A 15,797-nucleotide genomic window follows, 5' to 3' on the forward strand; every position below is an offset into this window, starting at 1 on the left:
GTTATGTAGGAGGGGTCATGAAATCACAAGTGAAAATGAACTTTTTTCTAGTGTTTATCTTACTTGTTAATTGTAGGTGGTCAATAAAGGATGGAAAAAATGAATTGAATCCCAAAGGTGATGAAGCCCCCCATTTTACAATAAGGAAATATTGGCTCAGAGAGGCTAAGAATTGATCAAGACCATATGATCAGTATTTTCTGCTACATTATATGACCTCTCAGACACTCAGAACATGGGAAATAGAAGGAAATAGATTAGAAGGAGGAAAAAAGGGTGGCACTAGGGATAATAATAATATTTACTGAGTTTTGCTAAGTGGCAGGAGTACATGCATTCTTTTATTTATTCCTCTTAACAACCCTGTGAGATACTACCACAATTCTTATTTTCCAGGTGAGAAAATGAAGGCTTAGAGTATATTAGAGCAAAATTAAAAAGTTATTTTAATTAAAAAAAAAGTTATTATGAGAGGCAAAAAATCAAGCCAATTAGTGGGAAATGATATTTATAATACATTTATTCCACAAGAGTCTTATATCCATAATACACAAAGAAGTCTTACAGATCAAAAAGAATTAAGCAGGGGCGCCTGGGTGGCACAGCGGTTAAGCGTCTGCCTTCGGCTCAGGGTGTGATCCCGGCGTTACGGGATCGAGCCCCACGTCAGGCTCTTCTGCTGGGAGCCTGCTTCTTCCTCTCCCACTCCCCCTGCTTGTGTTCCCTCTCTCACTGACTGTCTCTATCTCTGTCAAATAAATAAATAAAATCTTTAAAAAAAAAAAAGAATTAAGCAGACAACCCAATGGAGAAGAGACTGAAATATGTACTTCATAAAAAAAGATATCAAATGGTAAATAAAGATAAATCACTAAGAAAATGATGTCAATAGGAATAGCTAAAAGGTCAACAGAGGCACTGAAATGAATTCTAAAAAAAAATTCTAAAAACAATTTTTAAGAAAAGAAAGGAGAAATGGTGACGCCAAAAAAATAAAAAGCAAGTAGAAAACATAATAAAATGGTATATCTAAATTCAACTATATCAGTAACTACACTAAGTATAAATAGACAAAACATTCCAATTAAAAAGCAAAGATTTTTTAAATGAATGAGAAAACAAAACCAAATTACATGCTGTCTGGAAGAGGTGAGCTTACAAATAAAGACACAGTTGGGCTGAAAGTGAATAGATGGATACAGACATATCATTCGGCCACTAGGCGTAAGAAGGCTGGACTAGCTCTACTGATATCAGATAAAGTAGACTTTAAGACATATTGATAAAGATGGGCATTTCATAATGACAAAGGATCAATTTATTAGGTAGGCATAACAATCATAAATGTGTATCACTAGTAATCACAGATCTCCAAAACACAAAAACCAAAAAATTTCTCTGGGATAAATGCCTAGGAATATGATTGCTGGGTCATATGGTAAATGTATGTTTAATTTCTTAAGAACCACCAAACTATTTTCTAGAGTTGTAACATTTTACATTCCCCCTAGTACTTTGTGACAGATTCAATTCTTCTATATCCTCATCACCATTTGGTTTTGTTACTATATTTTATTTTAGTAGTTTTAATAGATGTGTAGTAATATCTTACTGTGGTTTTAATTTGCATTTCCTAAAAGCTAATGATGTTGAACATTTTTTCACGTGCTTATTTGCATCCATATATCCTAATGAAACATCTATTCATGTCTTTTGTCTGTTACATAGTCAGATTCTTTGTTTTCTTATTGTTGAGTTTTGAGAGTTCTTTATATATTCTAGACACAGTCCTTTGTTAGATAAGTTTTTTGTTTGTTTGTTTTTAAGATTTTATTTATTTATTTGACAGAGAGACAGCCAGCGAGAGAGGGAACACAAGCAGGGGGAGTGGGAGAGGAAGAAGCAGGCTCCCAGCAGAGCAGGGAGCCCAATGCAGGGCTCGATCCCAGGACTCCAGGATCACACCCTGAGCCGAAGGCAGACACTTAACGACTGAGCCACCCAGGCACCCCCTGTTAGATAAGTTGTTTGCAAATATTTTCTCCTCATTTGTATCTTCTTTTTTCATCTTCTAATAGGGTCTTTTGCAGGGCATAATTTTAAATTTTGATTAAGTCCTATTTATCATTCTCTTTTTCTTTTATGGGTTGTGCTTTTGGTGTCATGTCTACGCACATTTTACTTAGTTTTAGATTTCACAGGTTTTCTCCTACTTTTTTTTCTAAAAATTTTTATGGTTTTACATTTTATGTTCAAATCCCTGATCCATTTTGAGTTAATTTTTTGTGTGATGTGTGAAGTTTAGGTTGAGGTTCATTTTTTTTGCCTGCAGATGTCTAATTGTTCCAGCACTATTTGTTGAAAAGATTAGCCTTCCTATATTTAACTGATTTTGCAATTTACTCAAAAATCATTTGGCCATACTTGCATGGGTATACTCTGTGGTTATCTATCCATTTACATAGTGTAATTATTGATATATTAGGGCTTAAGTCGGCCATTTTATTATTTCTTTGTTACTTCTTCTTTGTTATTGTTGTTGTTCTTCTGTTTTACTTTCCTGGTCATTCTGTGGGTTACTTGAATATTTTTTTATAATTCTATCTTGATTTATCTGTAGTGTATCTTGGGTGTATCTGTTTGAACAGATTTTTTTTTTTTTTTAGAGAAAGAGAGAGTGAGAGCAAGTGGGGGAGGGGCAGAAGGAGAGGGAGAGAGAAACCCAAGCAGGCTCCACTCCCAGTGTGGAGCCCAACATAGGGATTGGTCCCACAACACTTAGATCATGATCTGAGCTGAAATCAAGAGTCGGATGCTTAACCAACTGAGCTACCTGGGTGCCCCTCTTTGAACAGATTTTTAAATAGCTACTCTATGCACTATATTATACATACATAAATTATGGTCTACCGGTGTTGACATTTTACAGTTCAACTGAAGTATAAAACCTTACCTGTACTAGATTCCTTTACTATCGCTTAATAACTTATCTTAAATATCTCTTCTATATACATTGAGACTCATGTAAGTTAATGTTATAGTTTTTTGCTTCAACTGTCAAATATAATTTAGAAAACTTGAGAGGAGAAGGATAGTCCACTTATTTATCCACATTTTTACTCTTTACATTGCTTTCTTTCATTCCTAATGTTCCATTTCCTTCTTTTATCATCTTTTTTTTATTACAAGATACTTCTTTGACCATTCTTTTAGGATAGCTCTGGTAGTGACAAATTCTGTTAATTCTCCTTCACCTGAGAATGTCTTGATTTCACCTTCCTTTCCTGGTTGAATTCTAGGTTGGCAGTTCTTTTCTTTAACATTTGAAAAATGTTATACCTCTCTTCCTGACCTCAATGGTTTCTGATGAGAAATCTTTAGTAATTCAGATTGTTTCCCCTGTAGTTAACATATTGCTTTTCCTCTAGCTGTTTTCAAGACTTTTTTCTTCAGTTTTCAGCTGATTGATTACAATGTGTCTTGGTACGTATTTCTTTGAATTTCTCTTGTTTGGAGTTCATTCAGTTTCTTCAATATGTCTGTTTATGCCATTTGCCAAGTTTGGGGAAATTTCAATATTTCTCTAAATACTATTTTTTAGGCCCACATTCTTATTTTTTCTCCTCTCCTTCTGGGACTCTGATGACGTAAGTGTTAGATTTTTTGTTATTGCCCCATAGAACTCTGAATCTTTGTTAATTTTTTTTTCAGTCTATTTTCTCTCTGTTTCAGATTGGGCATTTTCTATTTTCTATCTTCAAGTACACTGATTCTTTCTTTTATCAACTCTGTTTTTCTATTAAGCCCAACAAGTGAGTTTTACATTTCAGTTATTTCATTATTCATTTCCAAAATTTCCCTTCAGCTCTTTTACATCTTTTATTCTTTTGCTAAGGCTTTCTAGTGCTTTCATTTTTTTGTGTTTCCAGTGTGTTCATAGTTATTTGTTGAAGCATTTTCATGATGGTTGCTTTAAAAATTTTGTCAGATAATTCTGACATCTGTCATATTGATTTTGGTGCCTTTGATTGCTGCTTTTTTTTTTTTCATTTGTGCTGATATTTTTCTGGCTCTTGGTATGATGAGTGATTTTTGACATTGTGGCGGTGGGGAGGGTAAACTTGTTGCCACTGAGTGCTTGTAAAAATCCACTAGACCTTCCTCGACACCACCGCAAGGAAGGAGGGGGAGTAATACCTCATCATTTCAGGGTGGAGGTGGAAATTCAGTCTTCCCACTCAGCCTCTTCCAATGTCACTCCAGTGGGGAAGGTGTGGGGTTCTTCCTTACTGACAAGGGAGACTGGAAGTCTAGATTTTCCACTTGGCCTTTGCTGATAGAAAGGGGTCCTACATTTTTCCAATGTTATTTGGCTGGAAGAGTGTGGTTAGTGTCTAAATGCTTCTGTCTTGCTAGGCTGCCTATTTTCAAGTTCTTTGCCGAGAGTAGATTTTTCTTGGGATTGGCTTTTCTGGGTTCCATCTTGTCCAACACACGGCCCAGGATATAGAGGTGACAAAAAGGAAATCCAAGGAAATAACTGCTATGTCATTCCTTGGATCTAGGCGTCCCCAGCTGGCTCTTTTTCTTTTCAGCTTTTAGAATTATCTTGTGGTTGTGTTTTATATATAATGTCCAGTATTTTTAACTATACTTAATGGGAAATATAAAGAGAAATGTGTCTACTTCATCTTTTCTGTAATGAGGAGTGTGATGATGTGTTTTTATATATTTTCTCTTCTGACTCCATTGAAATAATGGTGAAATCCTTAAAAAGAATTTTTTGTTAATTGGTGAAATGAATCTAACATAGATAACGTTTCTTATCTAATTTGAAAAACACAGTAACAATAGATGAAACATTTTCAAATATATTAAAGTCCAAAGTCTTGCTGAAAATTAAGATAACAATTTCTGTGACTGAGAAACAGTGCAGAAACCCACCATACATGAGGAGAAGGGAGTGTGTATGCATCCAAAAGGAACCTCGATACCAAAATCATACAAAAACAAGAAAAGAAAATTATAGACCAGCATCACTTATGAACATAGTTGCAAAGATACTAAATGAAATATTAACAAATCAAATCCAGTGGTGTGTTAAAAATACATCATGATCAAATATCACTTATCCCAGGAATGTGAGAATGGACCAATATTATAAACATTTATCAGTAATCCATCACATTGACTAAAGACAACATAATACAATCATTTCAGACGATATAATAAAAGATTTGGTAAAATTTAAGATTTATTCATAATTTTAAAAATTTGTTAAAAAAAACTATAGCAAACATCTTATGTAAGAGCTGAGCCTTGAGAAGCAATACTATCAAAGTCAGGAATAAGATAAGAATTGCTCCAGTTACTGCTACTATTCATTAATTAACTAGTGTCTTGGCCAAAGCAGTGAGACAAGAAAAATAAATCAGATGTATGTGGATTACAGAAGGAAAGACAAATTATCTTTATTTTCTGATCATATCAATGCTGACACAGGAAATCCCAAAGAATCTGCAGATGAATTATGAGAATTAATAAGAGTAAACAAGGGCTCCAGCAGACAACCATATTTTTTTAACTTGGCTTACAGGTTGACACTTGTTTACTAATCTTGACCTAGTTTGATTAGGAGATAGAGAGGTATTTTCCCCAAGGTTTTATTAGCAGAGTCAGGATAGAACAGAAATATTGTGACTTCAAACCAGGGATTTTTCCATTATGAGGTATCACGCATTTGTAAACCATGCTACTACAAATGTGGCAATGGTAGAAACAGTAGCTTTGAAATGTTGTGATTTTGATTGCTGACATTCTTGGCCAACAGAATGGGGTTGGAGAGGAGGTGTTTTTTGAAACCTACCCAGCCATGGTTTTGGAGAAGATGCTTCATTCTCATTTAATTTCACTTTAGTGATTCCTGTCATGACTTTCCTTGTCCTGGAGATGACCAAGCCAAAGTTTCTGGGAAGATGGGGGAAATAAACCACTTTGATATGGGGAAGGGGCTAAATTGGGCAGAATGACATCAGTGAAAAATCCTGGGGCACCCCATCAAGACACATGTGAAGAAAGAAACTGAAAAAGAAAGCATATGCTAAAACAGAAAGTAGTTACTTTGTAACATAAAACTATCAGCAGCATTTGTTAATCACTTTCTCTTTTTAAAGACATTTTGACCCATAAGGCTCCAATCTCTCCTGGTTCTTTCTTTCCTTTAAAAAAAATTAATTTAAATTCAATTAACATATAATGTATTATTGGTTTCAGAGGTAGAGGTCAGTGATTCATCGGTCTCTTGGTTCTTTCTTACCCAAGGCTTCTCATTTTCCTTTGTTCAATGATGCAAATTTCTTCCATCTATAAATATTGAAAAGTCTCTGGGTTTAGTCCTTACACTTACTCATTTCTTTATTTATCCCATTTCCTTAGTCAGTCTCGTCCAGTCTCTTGGTTTGAAATACCCAGTTTTGTTTCCATCTTTGACTTCTTTCCTGAATTCCAGTTTTGTATATCCAGTCACCTACACAACATCTCCATTTGAATGCATAACAAACATCCCAAACTCCACATGTGCCAAATCAAACTCTTGCTTCCCCACCTTTTACCTCCTCCTCCACTTGTCTTCATTTCAGTAAATTGTAGCTCTAGTCATTAAATTTTTCATGCCAGAAATCATAATTATCCTTGATTTACTTTCTCATGTCTCAGATCCCATATATCAACAAATTCTATTGTTTCTACCTTGGAATATGCCCAGAACCTGACTCCTTTTTATCAGCCTTGTCAGCCCTCACCATTACCATCTCTTGCTGGCACAGCTGCCATGGCTATTTAACTAATAACCTTACTTCTACCTCAGTCCCCTATAACCTATTCCTCACAGGCCACTAGAGAGACACTTTCTTTCTTTCTTTTTTTTTAAAGATTCTATTTGTTTATTTGACACAGAGAGAGAGAGAGCACAAGCAGGGGGAGTGGCAGACAGAAGGAAAGGGAGAAGAGGCTCCCCACTGAGCAAGAAGCCCAATTTGGGGCTTGGTTCCAGGACCCTGGGATCATGACCTGAGTTGAAGGCAGATGCCTAACAACTGAGCCACCCAGGCGCCCCACTAGAGAGATACTTTTAACACATAAACCAAATCATGTTATTTCTCAACTTGCCAGTTGTTTCCCAAATCACTTAGGATAATGCAAAGTATTTTCCAGGGCCTCCAACCCTACATGATGGCTCTTAACTACCTTTCGAAAGTCATCTCCTAGCTCTTTCCCCCTATCCTGTTCCACACCTGTTAGACTAGCCCCTCACTGCCTCTGAATACCCCAAGCACACCTCAAGGCCTTTGTACTACAGGAAAATTCTTCCCTCAAATATCCACATGGCTATCTCTTCCTTAAGATTTACTCAGTGTTACTTATTAAAGGTGGCTTTCTTGTCCCCTTGTTAAAATATCACTCCCTGATCTTTTACTTTCTATTCCCTTATCTATTATTATTGTTGTTGTTGTTATTATTATTTTCCATAGTATCTACCACACTGAAATCCAAGAGCCATAAAAAGAAAGACTTTGTTTTGTTCACTATTCTCAGCAACTAAAATAGTGCCTGGTACATAGCAGATCCTCAGCACATGTGTTAAATGAATGAGTGATTGTCTTGAGTAATAAAAGTTGAGTAATTATAAATGATACCCATCATTCCTTTTTTGCTATTTGGAGAGGAAAATTGGGAATAGAAAAGGGATGGGATTTCTCAGGGACTCAGGACTCCATTTTCTCTGAGACTGGTATGGTGGTAGAGCAGAATATGGGGGAAGATTCAAAAACTCTAGGGGATGAAAGAAAATTTGTAAAGAAAATAATGCTCGTATATTTCCAGGGGGAAATCTGTGTCATCTCAAAGTGAGAAACGGTTGTCAGTCTAAACCATGACAGTTACAACTCATCTAATTTAAAAATATCTCTTTCAATAGTTATTTCTTTGTCAAAACACCTATAATTAGAGTATACTATGCAAAATGGCCATATAGCAAGCATAGCAGTCACTTTTCTTATGATGTGATTTTGCACTCAATTATCACTTACATTTTTTTCTTTGTAAAATAACTAAGCATGACATTAAAATGTGAAATAAAGAACTTCAAATTTCAAGCTAAAAAATATACAGGAACTTTTTGATATCTTTCTCATGAATATACTTTCATCACAATTTGACCAAATTTTTGCACATCTTCAATAGAATGCTTTCTCCAACTCACTCTGAAATATTTAAATCAGTGTTAAAACATCCCCGGGAAGGCACATTACTAATAATCTAATACGTTGAGGCTTTATAGAAACCAGGTGCAGTCCAGTGAGAATACTCCTTTCTCATTGGCTGGTGGCTTCCCTTCAATACAGTCCTAAGAGTCTACACTCCCGTTGGCAGACCGACACACCGAAATTCTCAAGCTCGGTGTGGGAAGCTGGGAGCACGTGCCTTTGCTCCATGGGCCCTGGTTCCCCTACTGCTGTTCAAAAGGTGGGACTCTGCTGATTGTTAGATCAGTGAGCTTGGAATCTGTGGCTATGCTTTCCTGTAACTGCCCCCAGTTTCTAAGAGTCACTTAAGTGGGCAGAGGTGAAAGAATTATTATCACGTCTCACGTGTCTATTGCACATTCCAGTTTCTACGCCTCTTAACCTACATTCTTCCTCTGGGTTTCATCAATCATGTGGCATGTCCTTTGGAGAAGGAGGCTCTGGAAAGGAAGGCTAGCCCTTTCTTGTGCCCAACACAGTGCTTGGTGTGATGAGACTCCCACACACTGACCCCAAACACCCAATGATTTTCCTCAAGTACTATGTATGGCGGAGAGCCCTAGACGATATCCCTGGTTGGTATTCCTCCCTTGTCATTGACGCAGCTTGTATCACCCACTGTACTGTGTGTTGAAAATACAGTTAAAAGAAATTTGTCTGCCTTCAAATAAGCCATGCTTTGTTGGGGGAAATACATACATAAGACAATAATTATGAAGCAGAAGCCAAGGACTGTGATGGCTAAAGCAAGCACAGAGTAGTTTTTAATGTAGGGTGTGCCACGACACATCATCTCACTCTTACGATTCATCGTTTCTTCACCTGTTAAGTTAAAATAAAACTGCCTTTTCTTACCTACCTCATGGGCTGTTGTGGGGGCAAAACTGTGGAGCGGATGTGAAAGCGTCTGAACGGCAATAGTACGGTGACTACAAGGCACATGGGGTGGCAGTGGGTGGGAATGGTCTCATGATAGCTGTTCTGTGCAGGGCTCCTGGGGGTTTCACTGGGTGTGGGAATTTATTCAGACATCTAGAGCTCAGAGCCAGTCCTTGCTCAGTTCACAACTTCTGAAATGTGAAAAGTAGAACAGAGGAAATGAGACCAGAGGAAACTTGGCCACTCCGGTGTTGTGCCTGCACCAGTGGAAACTCCCTCCATCCCGAAGGACTGGAAAGTAGTCTCTTCAGGCAGGGCCAGTCTCAGCCCCTCTCTGCTGGTATTCCACTCCAGTATCTCAGAACATGGTTCCTCTCTGGGTCTAACCTCCATTTCTCCTGCTTTAACACATGATCATTTCTATTTGGTTGGAGGAGAAAACAACTACAAGCTTTCTCTGGCATCTCTTCATTCAACCCTTTTGAGAAGATGGGAATGGAGGAGAAGGTGATGTGAAAAATGTCCAATATGCTCACAGTCTGTCCATTTACCCATAAACTGTCCATATTCCCTGTCATTCACAGCAGAACTGCCCTGCTCACCTCTGTTAGCATGACTCATGCCTCTCCTGCTCTCATTCTGGGCAGTGTCGCCCAGTGAGTGGGTAAGCACATAGATGCTCCAGCCACATGGCCCACACTTGAATCCCAGGTCGTCTCTTCTTCCCTCTTTGGTCTTGAGCAAGGTGACTGATGCTTTATGCCTCAGTTTCCTCACCTAGGAAATGGAGATAACCATAGTTCTTAGTCCACAAGACTGTAAGTATTAAATGAGATAATCCACATTAAAATGGCATAAAAACTACCCTTAGTAAGTCCTCAATAAACAAATAAATTGTCTTTTCAATTGGTTGATTGTTTCTTCTGTTATATAGACCCTTTTTGTTTGATGTAGCCCCACTTGTTTATTTTTTCTTTCATTACTTGTACTTTTGGTTATATCCAAGAAAATTATTACCAAGACCTGTGTCAAAGAGCTTTTTCCTTATGCTTTCTTCAAGAAGGTTTATAGCTTCAGGCTGTATATTTAAGTCTTCAATCCATTTTGTGTTCATTTCTGTAAGTGGTGTAAGATAAGAGTCCAATTTTATCTTTTGCATGTAAATAACCAGTTTTCCCAGCACCATTTATTGAAGACTATTTTTTCTCTATTGAGTATTCTTGGCTCCCTTGTCAAATATTAGTTGATCATATGTCTGTGGGTTTATTTCTGGGCTCTCGATTCTGTTCTGTTGGTCTGTTTTTTGTTTTGTTTTGTTTTGTTTTGTTTTGTTTTTAAGATTTATTTACTTGTTTTGGCAGGGGCAGATGGAGACAGAAAGGGAGAGAGAATCTCTAACAGACTCCCACTGAGCACAGAGCCTGATGCAGGGCTCAATCTCATGACCCTGAGACCATGACCTGAGCTGAAACCAAGAGTCAGATGCTTAACCGACTGAGCCACTCAGACACCCCTTCTATGTGTCTGTTTTAATGTCAGTACCATACTATTTTGATTACTATAGCTTTGTAATACAGTTTAAAATCAGGATGTGTGATGCCTCCATCTTTGTTCTTCTTTCTCAAGATTGCTGTGGCTCTTTGTGGGCTGATATGAATTTTTCTTTCTGTAAAAGATGCCACTAAAATCTGGATAGGGATTGCATTGAATCTATAGATGGCTTTGGGTTGGATGGACATTTTATCAATAGGAATTTTTGCAAGCCATGAATACAGGATCTCTTTCCATTTATGTGTGTCTTCTTCAATTTCCTTCATCAATGTTTTTTAATTTTCATTATACAGATCATTCCTCTCCTTGGTTAAACTTATTCCTAAGTATTTTGTTCTTTTTGACGTTATTGTAAATGAGATTGCTTTCTTTATTTTTTTCACGTAGTTCATTGTCAGTGCATAGAAATGCAATTGATTTTATATCTTGCAACTTTGACGAATGCCTTTATTAGTTCTAAGAGATTTTTGCTTGAGTCTTTAGAATGATTTAGCAATTTTACTTCTTCCTTTCAAATTGGATGACTTTATTTCTTCTTCTTGCCTAATGGTTCTGGCTAGGATTTCCAGCACTATATTGGATACTAGTGGTGAGAGTGGGTACCCTTGTCTTGTTCCTGATGTTAGGGGGAAGCTTTCAATCTTTCACCATTGAATATAGTGATTTTGCCCTATATGGCCTTTACTGTGTTGAGGTACATTCCTTCTATACCTCATTTGTTGAGAGTTTTTATCATGAGAAGATGTTGAATTTTGTAAAAAGGTTTTATTTATTTATTTGACAGAGAGAGAGAGAGAGGGAGGGAGCACAAGCAGGGGGAGTGCCAGGCTGAGGGAGAGGGAGAAGCAGGCTCCTAGATGAGCAGGGAGCCTGATGTGGGGCTCGATCCCAGGACCATGGGATCATGACCTGAGCTGAAAGCAGACACTTAACTGACTGAGCCACCCAGGCACCCTAGAAAAGATGTTGAATTTTGTCAAGTTTTCTGCATCTACTGAGATAATTATATGATTATAAGATATTTTTCTCTTTCATTCTTTTAATGTGATTTATCACATTTATTTGCATATGCAGAATACTCCCAGGGATAAATTCTGCTTGATCATGGTGTATAGTTCTTTCAATGTGTTGTTGAATTTGGTGTGCTAATATCTTGTTGAAAATTTTTGCATCTATATTCATCAGGGATATTGGCCTGTAGTTTTCTTTTCTTGGAGTGTCCTTATCTGTCTTTGGTAATAGGGTAATGTTAGCCTCATAAAACAAGTTTAGGAATGTTCCTTTCTCTTCAATGTTTTGGAAGAGTTTGATAAGGCTTGGTATTAACTCTTTAAATATTTGGTAGAATTCACCAGTGAAACTATCTCTTCCTGGTCTTTTCTTTTTTGAAAGTGTTTTGATTACTGATTTAATCTCCTTTCTCTTTATGGGTCTGTTCAAATTTCGTATCTCTTCATGGTTCAGTCTTCATAGGCTGCATGTTTCTAGGAATTTATCCATATCTCCTAAGTTATCCAGTTTGTTGGCATATAGTTATTCATAGTAGTATTTTATGATGCTTTGTATTTCTGTGGTGTCAGTTGTAATGTCTCCTCTTTCATTTCTGTTTTTATTTATCTGAGTCTTCTTTCCTTTTATGTTGGTCTAGGCGGTTTGCCAATTTTGTTTATGTTAAAAGAAGATGACAACGTTTACTGGAACATGAGAGAAGTTTACTTCCTGAGAACAGAACATCATGGTCAGAGTTATAAACACTTCTACTCAAATAATGGAAACAGTGGAGGGTAAGTAGGAGAATAATGTGATAACTGTGAATGCAATTAATTCCTTCTAGTACATTCACAAAAAAGTAGAGAGCCACTGTTTTAACCCCTTTGTTATAAGTCCCCTCATCTGATGATTGATCATGCCTGTAATTCTGGAAGGTCCCAGAGGGGAGAAGGTATTGGTACCTCTATCTACCCTCCCTCAACCTCCAGAAAGGAACCATGAATGTTGACCAACTGTAAAATTAGGGCCAGTCCCTAGGAACTCCTCATTTCTGACAAGTTTCTAATTGCAAGTTCAGGGGCTTCCCAAAACCACATTCAATTTTGGAAATTCACTAGAAGGAGTCACAGAATGTACTAAAAGCTATTACACTCATGGTTATGGTATATAACAGGGAAAAGATACAGATTAAAATCAGTCAAAGGAAGAGATGCATAGGGCAGAGTTCAGAAGGGTTTCAAATACAGAACTTTAGTTGTCCTCTGCCCATTGAGTCATAGACAACATTAATTCATCCTGGCAACAATGTGTGACAATACACATGGAGTACTGTCAGTCTGGGAAGCTTACCCAGGTCTTGGTGTCCAGAGTCGGTATTGGGGCTTTGTCATTTAGGCATCCATATAGCTGATCTCAATTTTCAGCCCTTCAGGAAGTTGAGCTTTTTTTTTTTTTTAAAGATTTTATTTATTTATTCGACAGAGATAGAGACAGCCAGCGAGAGAGGGAACACAAGCAGGGGGAGTGGGAGAGGAAGAAGCAGGCTCATAGCNCTCTAACAGACTCCCACTGAGCACAGAGCCTGATGCAGGGCTCAATCTCATGACCCTGAGACCATGACCTGAGCTGAAACCAAGAGTCAGATGCTTAACCGACTGAGCCACTCAGACACCCCTTCTATGTGTCTGTTTTAATGTCAGTACCATACTATTTTGATTACTATAGCTTTGTAATACAGTTTAAAATCAGGATGTGTGATGCCTCCATCTTTGTTCTTCTTTCTCAAGATTGCTGTGGCTCTTTGTGGGCTGATATGAATTTTTCTTTCTGTAAAAGATGCCACTAAAATCTGGATAGGGATTGCATTGAATCTATAGATGGCTTTGGGTTGGATGGACATTTTATCAATAGGAATTTTTGCAAGCCATGAATACAGGATCTCTTTCCATTTATGTGTGTCTTCTTCAATTTCCTTCATCAATGTTTTTTAATTTTCATTATACAGATCATTCCTCTCCTTGGTTAAACTTATTCCTAAGTATTTTGTTCTTTTTGACGTTATTGTAAATGAGATTGCTTTCTTTATTTTTTTCACGTAGTTCATTGTCAGTGCATAGAAATGCAATTGATTTTATATCTTGCAACTTTGACGAATGCCTTTATTAGTTCTAAGAGATTTTTGCTTGAGTCTTTAGAATGATTTAGCAATTTTACTTCTTCCTTTCAAATTGGATGACTTTATTTCTTCTTCTTGCCTAATGGTTCTGGCTAGGATTTCCAGCACTATATTGGATACTAGTGGTGAGAGTGGGTACCCTTGTCTTGTTCCTGATGTTAGGGGGAAGCTTTCAATCTTTCACCATTGAATATAGTGATTTTGCCCTATATGGCCTTTACTGTGTTGAGGTACATTCCTTCTATACCTCATTTGTTGAGAGTTTTTATCATGAGAAGATGTTGAATTTTGTAAAAAGGTTTTATTTATTTATTTGACAGAGAGAGAGAGAGAGGGAGGGAGCACAAGCAGGGGGAGTGCCAGGCTGAGGGAGAGGGAGAAGCAGGCTCCTAGATGAGCAGGGAGCCTGATGTGGGGCTCGATCCCAGGACCATGGGATCATGACCTGAGCTGAAAGCAGACACTTAACTGACTGAGCCACCCAGGCACCCTAGAAAAGATGTTGAATTTTGTCAAGTTTTCTGCATCTACTGAGATAATTATATGATTATAAGATATTTTTCTCTTTCATTCTTTTAATGTGATTTATCACATTTATTTGCATATGCAGAATACTCCCAGGGATAAATTCTGCTTGATCATGGTGTATAGTTCTTTCAATGTGTTGTTGAATTTGGTGTGCTAATATCTTGTTGAAAATTTTTGCATCTATATTCATCAGGGATATTGGCCTGTAGTTTTCTTTTCTTGGAGTGTCCTTATCTGTCTTTGGTAATAGGGTAATGTTAGCCTCATAAAACAAGTTTAGGAATGTTCCTTTCTCTTCAATGTTTTGGAAGAGTTTGATAAGGCTTGGTATTAACTCTTTAAATATTTGGTAGAATTCACCAGTGAAACTATCTCTTCCTGGTCTTTTCTTTTTTGAAAGTGTTTTGATTACTGATTTAATCTCCTTTCTCTTTATGGGTCTGTTCAAATTTCGTATCTCTTCATGGTTCAGTCTTCATAGGCTGCATGTTTCTAGGAATTTATCCATATCTCCTAAGTTATCCAGTTTGTTGGCATATAGTTATTCATAGTAGTATTTTATGATGCTTTGTATTTCCGTGGTGTCAGTTGTAATGTCTCCTCTTTCATTTCTGTTTTTATTTATCTGAGTCTTCTTTCCTTTTATGTTGGTCTAGGCGGTTTGCCAATTTTGTTTATGTTAAAAGAAGATGACAACGTTTACTGGAACATGAGAGAAGTTTACTTCCTGAGAACAGAACATCATGGTCAGAGTTATAAACACTTCTACTCAAATAATGGAAACAGTGGAGGGTAAGTAGGAGAATAATGTGATAACTGTGAATGCAATTAATTCCTTCTAGTACATTCACAGAAAAGTAGAGAGCCACTGTTTTAACCCCTTTGTTATAAGTCCCCTCATCTGATGATTGATCATGCCTGTAATTCTGGAAGGTCCCAGAGGGGAGAAGGTATTGGTACCTCTATCTACCCTCCCTCAACCTCCAGAAAGGAACCATGAATGTTGACCAACTGTAAAATTAGGGCCAGTCCCTAGGAACTCCTCATTTCTGACAAGTTTCTAATTGCAAGTTCAGGGGCTTCCCAAAACCACATTCAATTTTGGAAATTCACTAGAAGGAGTCACAGAATGTACTAAAAGCTATTACACTCATGGTTATGGTATATAACAGGGAAAAGATACAGATTAAAATCAGTCAAAGTAAGAGATGCATAGGGCAGAGTTCAGAAGGGTTTCAAATACAGAACTTTAGTTGTCCTCTGCCCATTGAGTCATAGACAACATTAATTCATCCTGGCAACAATGTGTGACAATACACATGGAGTACTGTCAGTCTGGGAAGCTTACCCAGGTCTTGGTGTCCAGAGTC

The 15,797-nt window shown here is 37.3% G+C and overlaps 1 long non-coding RNA gene across 1 annotated transcript in view; it reads right to left on the reverse strand.

Annotated features, from left to right (window-relative positions):
- Positions 1-5,318: 5,318 nt before the first annotated feature.
- LOC117803483 overlaps positions 5,319-15,797 on the reverse strand; it is a 13,045-nt gene continuing 2,566 nt past the window's right edge. Inside the window, exons 2-3 of the long non-coding RNA XR_004627413.1 lie at positions 9,163-9,959; positions 5,319-5,967 (exon numbers count right to left, since the gene is read on the reverse strand). This is a non-coding gene — a long non-coding RNA (uncharacterized LOC117803483). The remainder of the gene's footprint in view (positions 5,968-9,162; positions 9,960-15,797) is intronic.

The sequence above is a fragment of the Ailuropoda melanoleuca genome, chromosome 8 (assembly GCF_002007445.2).
Source record: "Ailuropoda melanoleuca isolate Jingjing chromosome 8, ASM200744v2, whole genome shotgun sequence".
Classification (NCBI taxonomy): Eukaryota; Metazoa; Chordata; class Mammalia; order Carnivora; family Ursidae; genus Ailuropoda; species Ailuropoda melanoleuca.